General features: G+C 39.9%; 1 long non-coding RNA gene across 1 annotated transcript; it reads right to left on the bottom strand.

The window, feature by feature from the left end:
- Nucleotides 1–770: 770 nt before the first annotated feature.
- Nucleotides 771–8,766, bottom strand: LOC138957849 (uncharacterized). Its single transcript, XR_011453204.1, has 5 exons — nt 8,611–8,766; nt 6,749–6,912; nt 6,153–6,226; nt 4,007–4,122; nt 771–3,441 (listed from the first exon to the last, which is right to left on the bottom strand). It is a non-coding gene; the product is annotated as an uncharacterized lncRNA (long non-coding RNA).
- Nucleotides 8,767–11,789: the final 3,023 nt, after the last annotated feature.

Genomic DNA, 11,789 nt, shown 5'->3' with positions numbered 1-11,789 from the left:
CCACCATTGTATTTCGAAGATGCACACTTAGTTGATGTTGAAAATCACAAGCACCTTGCACTGGGCGAAAAGTGGCGTTTTGTATCTTACAAAACTACTCAAAATCCCAACAAAACTTCAAGTTTCAATGGGTTTATCACATTTTGGTGTTCACGACAACGCCAGATTTTGATTGGATTTTGTTGAAGTTATCGCTGCGAAATTGCCTGGAATTTCAGCGCGTTTTGCGACGGTCAAAACATCATGTTAAACCATGTTACAGCATGTCTGTAACATGCAAAAATGTCAAGTTTTGATGGCATTAAAGCTTTGGTTTAACGCCAAGTAACATCATGTTATCGTAGACTTAACTTGCAAAACTGCTTGTTTTGGTGGTGTTACAGCTTGCTTGTAATGTGATTAACATCATGTTATTGCTGGTTTAACATGCAAAACCCCATGTTATGTTGGTGTTAAAGATTGCTCAAATGCCTATTAACTCCATGTTATGTTGGTGTTAAAGCTTGCTCAAATGCCTATTAACACCATGTTAGTTGGTGTTAGGCTTGATTATTAATGTAAAAAAACACCATGTTATGACGTTCACATAATTGTTTTCACCTGGATGGAATTTTGTGGAAAAGAAAGCATGTTGTTTGGGAATTGTGTGCGGGTTTCATGCTTGGATATTGCACTTTGCTGACTTGTCACAGGTCAATTGACATTTAACAATATTAGTTTTCAAATGCATCATCCTTCACACATTATGTAAACATCTTTAACATTAACACTTTGGTTGTAAAATTATTGCACTTTATTCAAACAGGACAAAAACAAAAATGCTGATTCACAATGTACAATAGCAAAGGACTATTTTGAGTGGAGACAGTGTTCATCCACACTATAATTGGATAAGCTAAAATAAATTATTCAAATCGGTGAAGGCCACATGAAATGAAAACACACCATCAGTAAATTACTTCCCTTGTGATTAAGAGCGTCATACCCATAAAAGCCATGTAAGTTTTAGCCCATGTGAGTGTGTGTTGGGAGGGGGGGGGGGGGGGGGGGGGGCAGATGCCCTGTGAAAACATTGGCCATAGATATATATGTGAATTACTTCCCTTGGGTATGAACATTTATGAATGATTAAATGGGTGAAAGAAGGACATACAAAATAAAAATCAGCAAATAACTAAATCACTTCCCTTGTGAGTAAGAACAGTCACACCAATGTTCCAACTTTTTGCTAAAAATTCGCCTACAATGTGACCTTCAAAGTTGAAAAGGGGTAACTGAACTTCATGTTTGGATGTCATGGAGTCCAACATGTCAGTAAATTTTGAAAGCCCTAGATTCATAAACATCTGAAAACTGCTCAACGTCTTTGCATCACGGCACATTAATAAAAGTAAGAGTTAGTAAGACTGGCCTAACTGCTATGGTGAGGCAGTAATCACTCGTTGATGAATTCTTTTCTTTCTTTATTTGTTGTTTAACGTCGTTTTCAACCATTCAAGGTTATATTGCGACAGGAAAAGGGGGAGATGGGATAGAGGAAAGGGGGAAGATGGGATAGTGCCACTTGTCAATTGTTTCTTGTTCACAAAAGCACTAATCAACAAGAAGAGCAAACGCTCGATCGAGTCACTTTCGCAGTTCTGAATATTATATGAGGCATCAGATGGACAGGAAGAAATTGCTATTCACAACACAATGAGTCACGTTCACATAAAATTTGAGCCCGGTCACTTTTATAGTTTCCGAGAAAAGCCCAACGTTAAGTTGTGTGTTGCCGAACAGAAAAGGCTAGTTATCTCCCTTGTTTTTCTGATAACGTTCGTAAAAGGCTGCAGATGTAAATACTTTGATGTAAAGAATAATCCTACAAAGTTTCAATCACATCCGATGAACTTTGTCAAAGATATAAAATGTCTAATTTTTCCTTTGACGCTGACCTGTGACCTTGAAAAATGTCAAAGGTCAACGAAACCATCGTTAAAGTGTAGAGGTCATTGGAGGTCACGACTAAACAAAATATGAGCCCGATCGCTTTGATAGTTTTCGAGAAAAGTCCAACGTTAAGGTGGTGTCTACGGACGGGCCGGCCGGACGGCCGGACAGACTAACACTGACCGATTACATAGAGTCACATTTTCTCAAGTGACTCAAAAAACTGCTCCAGGGGCTTGCAACGTAGTACAATATATGACCTTACTGGGAGAATGCAAGTTTCCAGTACAAAGGACTTAACATTTCTTACATACTGCTTGACTAAAATCTTTACAAACATTGACTATATTCTATACAAGAAACACTGCTTAATATGTAGGTAAATGCACAACAGGTTGTGAACAGAAAATCCAAAAACGTAAGGTCTTAAAAGCGGGGAAGTTTGAAAAGGGGGGGAGGGGGGACCTAAAATGTGGCGATCATAACAACCGGCATGGGTGGCCGAGTGGTAACGCACTTGCGCTCGGAATCGAGAGGTTGCGTGTTCGACCCTGGGTCAGGCCGCTATTTATTTCTCCCCCCTTTCCTAACCTAGGTGGTGGGTTCAAGTGCTAGTCTTTCGGATGAGACGAAAAACCGAGGTCCCTTCGTGTACACTACATTGGGGGTGCACGTTAAAGATCCCACGATTGACAAAACGGTCTTTCCTGGCAAAATTGTATTCTTTCTTTATTTGGTGTTTAACGTCGTTTTCAACCACGAAGGTTATATCGCGACGGGCAAAATTGTATAGGCATAGCTAAAAATGTCCACCAAATACCCGTGTGACTTGGAATAATAGGCCGTGAAAAGTAGGATATGCGCCGAAATAGCTGCGATCTGCTGGCCGATGTGAATGCGTGATGTATTGTGTAAAAAAATTCCATCTCACACGACATAAATAAATCCCTGCGCCTTGAATATGTGCGCGATATAAATTGCATAAAAAAAAAATCAAAACAAAATCCCTGCGCTTAGAACTGTACCCACGGAATACGCGTGATATAACTATAAGCCTCATATTGATTGATTGATTGATAATTTATCTAACAAAGTTCAGATATGGATATATATATATATCTGTACACACAGTCACTATGTACATTGCATCTGTTCTCATTCGGCACATATCCGCATCCTGCCTAGACGGTTAGCTTCAGTCGCTTCCTGTAACGTTGATCTAACGCCAGCATTCTAGCCTGTTGATACACAGTTTCTAGAATTCTGAGTGACCTGCTGCAGCACAGCTGGTCTCGGCTTAAAAAATCTTGGTCAACAAAGATGGGGTACAAAGTGTTATAAAATAAAGCGTCCTTCCAAAGTCGATGACAGGTCCCCAGAGTATTCACAAAATTATATGGTACTGGAAGCCTTGCATGGCGACGAAAAAGATGTCCACGCCTACATGAAGAAGTATCCTTCACGGCTTCAGCGGAAACAGTCGGCTGGGGATGAGGACTAATGGTGAACCTATGTAAAAAAAATATAGACAAGAACAAAAATATGTCAATGGGAAAACAAAGAAAGAAGTAGAGAAGGACCTCCCCACCTTAACACAGTGAAAATGAAAAACACATGTGAATGTACTTATTTTTAACCCCCCCCCCCCCCCCTCCAATTAAGACCAATTATCCAAGATATTTTTCAGTCCTCAAAGGAGAATTTCACTGTTCTCATGGAACCCTCAAGAAAACTGAGCTGTGCTAATATATTATATAACTGCAAACATCCCTCAAATTCAATATTGCAAGCCACTATACATTCCTCATAAAGGCACATTCCTTCATGCTCACGTGTGAAAACTAACATAAGTTTACAAGTGTGTATCTATTTATAATAATAATAATAATAATAACGGGCATTTATAAAGCGCCTTATCAGAAGTTCAAAGCGCGTGACAACAATACATGTATACAAAATTCATACAATCACTGTCAGATTCAAACAACACATCATGCACATCTCACATCCCCAGACTCTATGCTAAGGCCAACAAAACAAAATAGTCTGTTTACGGTATCCCAACCGACCCCACCTGTATCTGTTCCTTGCTGTTCTCCAAGAGACACCATGGTGCAGCAAGCTGAAGGGTGTCCTGTCGTATTTCCTCGAAGTTGTAGTAGGCAAAGCAGGAGGTGGGGGGCGACTGACCTGCAGCAGAATTCAAATCAATTAGTCAAGTCACTATGACATATCTTTATTGTTATCGCCACACCAACCCTAAATTTTTCCTTCCATACTGTACAGGGTCCCCACTGCTTTTTAGAAACAAAATTCCATGACTTTTTCATGAGCCTCAATAACATTTTCCATGACTAGATCCACAGGTCGCCATTTCCGAACACGCAAACTTTTTACGTCTTGTCACTGCCAGTTTTGACACTGGCTTGCTTTGCACTGAATTTGAGTCAGTTTCTACGCAGTGTCTCTTCGACAAGCAAGTCAAGCATATGCTAGGCAGTCAGATTATCGGTAATGTTTGCTGGTCCTGTCATTTCACTAAACTGGACCAGCCACTGTTTGTATCCATCTGCACTTTCGTAAATTCTGTTTCGTAACCGTCACTGTGACTTGACGAACTGTCATTTTTTTCACCGCGATACACAGTTCATTGCGAAGATCTTCCTCGGTAATTCGTTCCAATTCCGCATACTTTTTGTTGTCAAGAAACAACTGAAAGAAAGTTTCAAACTCATCATCCTCCATCTTGCTTGTCGAAGCGCTAAAGTACTTTATCGATGCAAAAACAAACAAGAAGAGCAAACGCTCGATCGAGTCACTTTCGCAGTTCTGAATATTATATGAGGCATCAGATGGACAGGAAGAAATTGCTATTCACAACACAATGAGTCACGTTCACATAAAATTTGAGCCCGGTCACTTTTATAGTTTCCGAGAAAAGCCCAACGTTAAGTTGTGTGTTGCCGAACAGAAAAGGCTAGCTATCTCCCTTGTTTTTCTGATAACGTTCGTAAAAGGCTACAGATGTAAATACTTTGATGTAAAGAATAATCCTACAAAGTTTCAATCACATCCGATGAACTTTGTCAAAGATATAAAATGTCTAATTTTTCCTTTGACGCTGACCTGTGACCTTGAAAAAGGTCAAAGGTCAACGAAACCATCGTTAAAGTGTAGAGGTCATTGGAGGTCACGACTAAACAAAATATGAGCCCGATCGCTTTGATAGTTTCCGAGAAAAGTCCAACGTTAAGGTGGTGTCTACGGACGGCCGGCCGGACGGCCGGCCCGACAGACTAACACTGACCGATTACATAGAGTCACATTTTCTCAAGTGACTCAAAAACTTCGACGAAACCGACTCAAATGCAGCGCAGACGACACGACGAGATAACGGAAGGAAGTGAGCCTCGCTTTGGCTCAAGTGCCGTTAAAAATACCGTTATTCTCGTATGCAAATATGAACGAGAAGTTGGTCATACGAACAAGCCTTGTGCTGGAGACGCAAATCGCGGGGGGGGGGGAATGGCTGGGCAACGAAAATCGCCGCTGGCGTGCTAAAGGTTAATTTTTCTTTCTTTTTTATTTTTTTTAAATTCCATGACTTTTCATGACTTGAATTGAAATTCCATGACTTTCCAGGCCTGGAAAATTAAAAATCAAATTCCATGACTTTCCAGGTTTTCCATGACCTGTACGAACCCTGCTGTATTTGTTATCCTGAGAGAGAAAAATCCATGTTGCAGACTCAACTGGAAAAATTCCCTTCTCCATCATCTAGTGGACAGAGCTCACATGATTACAAACAAATCTTTTTTTAAAGTCACATACTTTGTGCGACAGTGTTAGTTTACTGCAACTGTAATTTATAAATAGCAAATTAATAAATATCACTTATCACTATCAGATAATCAGCTAAATGCCTGGCAGATGACCCTCATTCAAAGTGAGTCGTGGCTAAACCATGAAACTAGAAAAACAGGTTATACAGTGGAACACCCCTTTTAAGACCTACAATAATCTGAGAAAATTCAGTCTTAAAAAGGAGGGAGTCTTAAAAGGGGGGTAATTTTACAGAGGTTGTGAACAGAAAGTCTGAGAAAACATGGTCTTTAAAAGGAGGGAGTCTTAAATTGGGGGTTTCCACTGTACCACAATATAAATCTCACACTGACAGCGGACAAAAACTGAGAAAACACCCAGTATACATCGGTACTCACAAAAGAGTTACAAGTAGCATCTCCAGGAGCCGAAATCCCAAGCCCTTGATATCTGCACGTTTAGCATCTTGTACCTGGAATAGTATGAAGATAACATGTCATTGTCACCGTCAGTAAATCACTTTATCAAAATTATCAATATCATATGATTACTTACTAAAATAACTTTATGAAGTGATCTAGCACTGTCAATGGCAATAGTATCATGACAGTTTGACAGTGAGATTACGATTAATCATCCTCATTAACAATAACATAGATCAGTTCTAATGTAGTACCTGTTTGTAGTGAACTCACCAGCAGGAGTATTGCATGTATTAATTGCGCATTACTGAATCCATGCACCCACATAGTCTCTTACTAATTTGCAAAACCATAATGACTTCAAACCTCTGATGAATTACATAACTCATTTATGAAGAGTAGTTAATACTAATAGTTGTAGTACAAACCCAAGTTTGTGTGCGTGTTTGTATGTGTGGGTGTCGGGGTGGGGGGGGGGGGGGGGGGACGGGGACGGTTACCGATGGTTCACCCAAAAAATGTACACTTACTAAGTAACACTTAAGTAACTATTTTCAAAGCTTCTTGCTTACCTTGGAATAGTGTCAAGCAGCTTATGTTGTGTCTAGATCAGCCATCAGATCTTCACACTCAGCGGGGTCAGCCTGCACATGCTGCAAACTGGACATGCCTGCAATTCTTGAGTAACCAATCTGTTGTTGCGGAGACAACGGAACCATGCTCAAGTCAGGTCCAACTGAAATAAAAGCATATTGTTAGCTGATAAATGATTTGGTCAAGCAAAACCATGCGGTATTTTTTTAATAAAATATTTAAATTTAGGCAAGCGATTCACAGAGCGCAGCGCGCTGTGCAGCGCGGCAATTCACAGAGCGCGGCACGTTGTGCAGCGCAGCGATTCCCAGAGCGCGGCTATTGCTCTCACCAGCGCAGATTGTTGATGCGCTTTATTTTTGTACATGTATGCATGATTATCAGCAACATTTTACAGTCTTTCTTTGAAAGCAACTTCAGGGCTGCAAGACTACAAAATTGCACTTTATGCAGACTGAATATATATATATATATATACGCGTTCAAATCAACTGGAAAAAACCCACGCTGAAAAAATGATCTGCGCATGCGCGAATTCCAAAATGGCTGCTGAAGTGTTAAACTGGTGTGACACCGATTAACAGTTCCGCGGCACTGTACTCGGATAATTGTTTAAAAACGTCATCCCAGTTTAAAAACTCAGCTCCTTTCCATATATAGTAGAAGCCATTGCAATGACATGTAGTGATATGAGTATGAGTATGACTGCCAAGTATTCAAGGTCGGTGTCACAAACTGAAAACTCTGCCTGAACAATCCTTCTCATTGCGGTCAATGCGCATGCGCTAACATGGGGAGATTAATCAGGTCGTGAACAACCTAACCCTTAGCCTTACCCTAACCCATGGTTCGATCGGTCAAAGGGTCGCATTTTTGTAAGTCCAAGATTGGCGCATGCGCATTGACCGCAATGAGAAGGATTGTTCAGCAGAGGTAGGCACGTTTTTACATCGACGCGGCGATATACTGGTGAATTCAGTTGAAAGAGTGAGAGAGAGAGAATGGCTCAGCTCTGTTTTTCGTTTTATTGACAGTTTTATTTCTCAAATAGATCAGATAGATGTAGCTGTTGTAACTTTGCGATTGTGAAGGAAATGTATCGGCAGAATACATCGCGCGTCGTGAATCGCAGCGTTCCTCGTAGTGCAGCGCGTTGTAAATCGCAACGCTGCACAACGCGACGCGCGCTGTGAATCCACTTCGTTAAATTTGTATACCTCGCTGATGCAAAAATAATGTACTTATTAACTATTAGCATTTAGCTGGTCATTCAAACCATAGCTTGTTTAAAGCTAGTAGTAGCAGTAGTATTTAGTACTAGTAGTAATGATTTAGTAAAATACTACTATAGTAGAACTCGAACTCCTATTGCTAGTAAATTACTAATTAGTGCACACAAGAACAACAATGGCAGTTGGCAATGGCACTGGCAGAATACGATCAAATATCATTATTAGTCTCACCATGGGTTGACGTCCCATCAAAATGAATCACTGAATGAATTAGGGACTGAATCAAACTTCAGAGACATCATTACAATTTTTCACAAAGACTGATTTTCAGCAAACAGCCATACATGTTTACCTGTACAAATGTATCAGTGCTATCACTATGAGTATGACAGTGTGGTAACTGGTAAGCTTAGTATTTGGTTCGAGCACAGGCGAAAGGTATCGTCCACTGGACCACCAGACTACTTTCATACTCAATACCAAACACTGTACATAATAAGGAAGTTGTGGTCCAGTGATTGAGTGAATACCTTCCGCTGTGCTGTGGTTCGAGACAGAGACAAAGTTGAAACTTAATTCGAGAAGCCAAACGGCTGACGAATACTTACGTATTTTGAGCAAACCCCCACACGTCGACCTCAAGTTGATGTCTGCTGGAGTACGTAGTCATAAAAACGTCCATAAAGCTTGGTTTTGAAACGTTTCTTTGCACGAGTTAGATTTATCCGCCATTTGTGATAACAGTTTACTGTACATGGCGCATGCGCGGTCTGCGCGACGTTACCAAACTATCGCCGGCACAGGCCACTGGCACTGATCTAAAAGAGAGACTGACAAGTACAGGCACCTTATGGTGACTGATAACCCGACAGGCACAACCATGCTGTTGTTGCACGTTGTTGTGTTTTGTAGTTGTTATATTTAGTCAAGTTTTGACTAAATATTTTAACATCGAGGGGGAATCGAAACGAGGGTCGTGGTGTATGTGCGTGTGCGCGTGTGTGTGTCTGTGTGTGTGTGTAGAGCGATTCAGACTAAACTACTGTACCGATCTTTATGAAATTTGACATGAGAGTTCCTGGGTATGAAATCCCCATACTTTTTTTCATTTTTTTGGATAAATGTCTTTGATGACGTCATATCCGGCTTTTCGTGAAAGTTGAGGCGGCACTGTCACGCCCTCATTTTTCAACCAAATTGGTTGAAATTTTGGTCAAGTAATCTTCGACGAAGCCCGGACTTCGGTATTGCATTTCAGCGTGGTGGCTTAAAAATTAATTAATGACTTTGGTCATTAAAATCGGAAAATTGTAAAATAAAAATAAAAATTTATAAAACGATCCAAATTTACGTTTATCTTATTCTCCATCATTTGCTGATTCCAAAACATATAAATATGTTATATTCGGATTAAAAACAAGCTCTGAAAATTAAATATATAAAAATTATTATCAAAATTAAATTCGTCCAAATCAATTTAAAAACACTTTCATCTTATTCCTTGTCGGTTCCTGATTCCAAAAACATATAGATATGATATGTTTGGATTAAAAACACGCTCAGAAAGTTAAAACAAAGAGAGGTACAGAAAAGCGTGCTATCTTTCTTAGCGCAACTGCTACCCCGCTCTTCTTGTCAATTTCACTGCCTTTGCCATGAGCGGTGGACTGACGATGCTACGAGTATACGGTCTTGCTGAAAAATGGCATTGCGTTCAGTTTCATTCTGTGAGTTCGACAGCTACTTGACTAAATATTGTATTTTCGCCTTACGCGATCTTGTTTCAAGTTCAGATGATGAGGCCGTGTGCGCTGCCAAAAGCAACTAATTAAAAGTGTGTGTGTGTGTGTAAAGCCGAGCGGTGGTAGCTTCACGTAGCTCCTAATATGGACCGGCTCCTAATATGGACCACCTCCTGTTCTGAAAAACTAACGGCGCTTGAGCGCTCAAAAAAGTTTTGTTCGCTGTATTGCAGAAACACAAATCTCAAAACCGTTAGGCTTTTTCTCTTTTTTTTCACTCAGTTTGGCAGCGTTCACTCTAAACGGCTTTGCCGCCGAAAACGGACTCGTTTCTGTCCACAGCCAAAGCTTTTATCACACAAAAATTGCTATATATGACAGCTAAGACCGCATTTGTTACATTTTAGCAGGGTTGACCCCGAGTTTTTACCGTGCAAACAAAAAATATTAGCAAGATCTCAAAGTATGTGCGAGTCCCCTAATATGGACCACCTTCAACAAATCGAGAAAAAAAAAGCTAAAAGCTATTTTCAATAATTCATTAAGAAGCTTGCTGGAAATAACCTATAACTAGTCCTCGAGATTTAAAAAAAAGTCTTCTTTTCGTGGAAGTTGATAATTTCACTTATTTTCACTCTGTTTTTGATAAGCTTCTTTAGTTTCCTGGTGTGCTTCAAATAATGCTCTCATCAACCCGAAACAGATCAATCTAAAGCATATTTGAATTAGACTGACTTGTACACTAAGTTGTATCATGTTATTTTGAAGTATAGGGGGCTTTTTACAGTGATTTGTGAAGGCCGCTTCACTGATCCATATTAGGCGCCCAGGCTCCTATTATGGACCATTTGTGATTTTGTCTGTATTTAATTTTTGTTGAATGTTTATCAAAGCTATTTCACTCTAATAAGGCCTAACGGTTAACCTAAGAGAAAAGGACTACCAAACACAAAATAAAACTTCTTCGCAAGAAAACAAGCTAGTTATCAGCATGAAACAAAAAGTGGTCCATATTAGGAGCCCTTCCTAACTGTCTGTGTCTGCGTCGAAGATGTTACCGTGAATGTGTTTTTTAAAGACATTTGACAGGACGGCATTCAAACCACACGCACCAGACACGAACCGACGAACAAAATACTTCTGACAACAAAATGTAAAATCAATTAACAAGAGTGTAGTAAGATTCCAAATTGTATTCAGACCAAAACAACAATCATAAAAATATACATGGGTTCTTTCATATGTGTGTGTGTGTGTTGATGATGATAACTAGTTTTAACGTCCTCTTAGAACCGCAACTTGCTTTAGGACAGGTAGAGTTAATATGCTTTATGTGGGACAAGACACTGAACAAACATGCAACCAGAGAACACATATATGATCGTGTTATAATTATATCTGGAAGTCTTTTGCGATATTTCAAAATGGGGATGGAAGTAAAGATTGTGTACGCGGAATATGGTTGGACTGGAGCGGTTTTGTAGGCTTATTTTTTTAATTTTTGTTATGTGGGATATTGTTATATTTTTGGCTGAATAGGTAAGTAAATAGATAACTGCAAAAATAATACAATGAAGAAGAAAAAAGCTCGGTGTGAGGAACGGAGATCAGGTTTTTTTTTTAAAACAGATATCCTATTTCAGCCTTCTACTATTGAGAGACACAGGGTGTATGCTAGCTTCCATTGAAGCGTGCAATGTTTATCTAAAAAAAAACTCATGGGGTTTCAGGTTATGTTCGTTGACAAGGGTGTGTAGGTTGCAGAAATCTTGCTGGAGTGATTGGCAGCGGTCAAAGAGGTGTAACAAAGATATAACTGTCCACATTCACAGAACGGGGAAAGCACTTGTGAGCGCATCCATGGCCATCCGTGCGAATTCTGAGAAGTATTTTAAGGAGGGAGGTGGGGAGTGTAGGCCTGTTTTGTTTTGTTTGTCGGGGCAGAATAAGCACCAATGGGCATTGCCTTCTATTTTCAATTCTGTTTCCCAGTGACGCCAGGCAATTTGGCCATTTTGTGTTTTGCTCCCGTCTTTGTTAATTTT

The sequence above is a fragment of the Littorina saxatilis genome, unplaced genomic scaffold (genome assembly GCF_037325665.1).
Source record: "Littorina saxatilis isolate snail1 unplaced genomic scaffold, US_GU_Lsax_2.0 scaffold_1082, whole genome shotgun sequence".
Taxonomy (NCBI): Eukaryota; Metazoa; Mollusca; class Gastropoda; order Littorinimorpha; family Littorinidae; genus Littorina; species Littorina saxatilis.
This window is presented reverse-complemented; position numbering and strand designations above follow the sequence as displayed.